Raw genomic sequence first — 3,087 nt, 5'->3', positions numbered from 1 at the left:
GCCGCCGCCGCCCCACCGGCTGGCTCAGCTGGAGTGTTAGCTCCGCAGGAAACTCCGGGCAGGGGCAAGAGCCACCGAGATGGCGGGTGGGACGCAGAGCTGGCGGCAGCCAGAGTTCCTCCCGCACGGCCCGCCGACCCACGGAAGAGCGAAAGAGCGCCCAGGTGGGGCCGAGCTGGCGGCCGGGCTCCTGGAGCGCTGGGAAGCACAGCGCGCTCTAGTCAGGTTCCCTTTCCTCGCGCCCTCGGCTCCCAGACTCCCTTCTTTCCTCCCTCCCTCCTGCCACCCCTCTCCCTCCTCTCTGTGTTTTCTGTCTCTCCCCTTTTCTCCTCTCTACGCAATCCTACGTGATTGAGGTTTGGATGAGAAATTCTCAGAGGCAGAGCAAGGGAACTGCAGCTCGGGCCCCCTCTGTCCGGTCCCTCCCACAAGAGAAACACAACCACAGTGGGGGTTAAAGGACCCTAGGTGCGCAAAGAAGGGGTGAGAGATGGGGGAGCTGAGAAAATGCAGTCCACGCTGTCTCCAATAAGCTTGAGCACGTAGAATTTTCTGTTTAGTTAAGAAGAAAGTGAACACTGGAGAAAGTAACAATGACCTCTTGGACCTTATCATGGGCCCCACCTATGGCTCATTTTGGAACAGGAAAAAGTGTTTCCCTCCTTCTTGGAACCCAGATTTCTTGGTTCTGTCTGGAAAGCTGCAAAGCAGGCACAGCCCCTAAAAAGAGAGCCCAAATAAGCAACCTGCACAGAGGATCACTCCGAGTGCGGTGAGGGAGTGATGTGGACAAGGACAGTCAACCACAAGCTGTGGAGTGCAATCAGGTCCCCAGACGTGAGTGTGACGATGTCTGATGTTGGAGACACTGGGCAGAGGAGTTCTCCAAGTTAAAATGCAGCATGAAGCATTAATCACCTTCCATTCATGATAAAGTCTGGGAGCGGCTATTGGTTTCTACTTACAACTTCTCTTCATAGATCCCTAATCTCTCTCCTTCAGACACCTCACTAAGCATCTAGGGTAGTGCAAAAGGATTAAATGTACGATTTCCAAGCACAGACAGGTGTATGTTGGAAACATTCTAATAGAAGGCAAGGAAAATGCAGGCCCTGGAAGCTACTGAAAATGGATGTGGGACTCAGAAGGACCCCAGGAGCTCCCTAGATATGAGTACAAACCTATGGGCCTAGCCAAGATTCACGTGGGAGATGAAAAGGATTGAGATCTGTGACGTTGTTCAGATCAAGCAGGAGTCTAACACACTACAATGCCCAGGGGCCTGGACCTTCCAGGCTGCCAGCTGGGCAAAGCAGGGGCTGGCAGATAGGGGCTCATGGGACAAACAGCTGGGAGGAGGATTAAATAGGCAAGACATCCTGAGGAAAGGGAGAATCCCAGCTGTCATTTGGGGAGCACACATCCCCTGCAGCAGTTCAGTGTGGCTGAATGAAGACAGTGGATACATCCTTGGAATTCTAGCAATACAGAACCAGATACGTGAAAAAGACACACACACACATACCTTACGTCCCAAAGCAAGGCTGAATGCATTTCCATATGTGCATCTGGATGGGGTGAGGGGCATTACTGAACATCAACCGGTAATTCTATCAATTAGGAAAATGTTCACATTCCACAAATAAAATTATTTTCCTTCCTCGGCTAACAGAAGACTTCTCTCATTCTTGAGCAAGGCAGACATGGATAGTACAGTGGGCTTGGGGGCTCCCTGCCTTGCAATTAAACACCCAAACAGACAAAGGTCAGCTAAGGGGAGTAGCCAGAGAAATAGGCAAGAGGCCTTGAGGAAATTATCGCTAAATTTGGAGTCTCTTTTATATCCTCAAAATGGGGATAATCATTCTCATCTACCTCGCAGAACTGAATATGCATATGTAAGCGTTCTGAAAACTGGAAAATGCCAAATGAATGAATAAAATGATGGCTTTTTTTTTTTCAAAGAAAATGCATGAGATTCACCTGAAACGCTTATTAACATGCCGATTCCCGATGGTCTCTCAAAACACGAAGTGGAAGTCTGCATGGGTAGAGCCTGAGAATCTAAATTCTTAACAATTTCTCCAGGTGTTAAAGTTTCAGAGTTTAATGTATGTTTGCAAACTAAATAATACTAGAAGACAGAAGTAAAACACGGCACATTTCTCCAGAACTGCAGTCCTGTGCACCACCACCCCACACCCCCTACAAAAGACCTGGAAAGAGGATGTGTATTCTTGAGTCTTTGTGTTGCTGATTTTTTTCTGTAGGTTGATGAGATATGAGGGTGTGCTGATGCAGAAGGTAAGCAATACAGAAGCACAGGAGAAAAGGAAGTTAGGAGGAAAGATGAAAAAGGTAACCGATGCTGTTTGAAGTTCTCCTCTCTGTCTTAACATGACAACATCAAGTTAGGCATTTAAAGAACAGAACAAAAACAATCCATGTCAGCTTTCTGAGAGCAACATTATTTCTGTGTTTAGATCTCTATTAAAAGAATGTAGTGTTTTGGATTCAATCAGACAACAAAGACTCCTTTTTTCCTCACACTCCTGCAGCTATTGTCATAGTGCTTTTTGGCTTTTGAAGTCATCATCAGCATCGTTTACTCCATTTCCCCAGTGAGAAGAGGTGAGTATAAAGAAATTTAAGAAGTTAGCTAGGACCTAAATATATGGATACTGAGCTCAGAAGCAATGCTTAAATCAGTTTATTTTGTATATAGAAATCCGTAGGTTTCCTACCTGGGCCACGAAATCTCATAAGTCTTCCTCCAAAGTTACTTGTACATTTCCAATATCTTTGCATTTTGGGATCAGGAATGAAATTAAGCCAACCTACTGATGATTTAGGTTAAATTAACAACCAGGTATTTTAAAGGGTTATATCTCAGGGATATCAATACTTTTATTTTTACACTATCTTTCTTTGAACAACTTAAGAATTTCTTCTTCCTCTTCTGAAGACATTATGAGCAGAAGAAGTTTTAATTCAAAGTTACTTGTACATTTCCAATATCTTTGCATTTTGGGATCAGGAATGAAATTAAGCCAACCTACTGATGATTTAGGTTAAATTAACAACCAG

General features: G+C 45.4%; 1 protein-coding gene across 2 annotated transcripts in view; it reads right to left on the bottom strand.

Annotated features, from left to right (window-relative positions):
* The window catches only part of FGF12 (fibroblast growth factor 12), a 599,118-nt gene that overhangs the window by 265,578 nt on the left and 330,453 nt on the right, over positions 1 to 3,087 (bottom strand). The gene's annotated exons all lie outside the window — the stretch shown is intronic.

The sequence above is a fragment of the Colobus angolensis genome, unplaced genomic scaffold (genome assembly GCF_000951035.1).
Source record: "Colobus angolensis palliatus isolate OR3802 unplaced genomic scaffold, Cang.pa_1.0 Scaffold54, whole genome shotgun sequence".
NCBI classification, from domain to species: Eukaryota; Metazoa; Chordata; class Mammalia; order Primates; family Cercopithecidae; genus Colobus; species Colobus angolensis.
The sequence above is the reverse complement of the archived record's forward strand: the minus strand, read 5'-3'. Positions and strand labels throughout refer to the sequence as shown.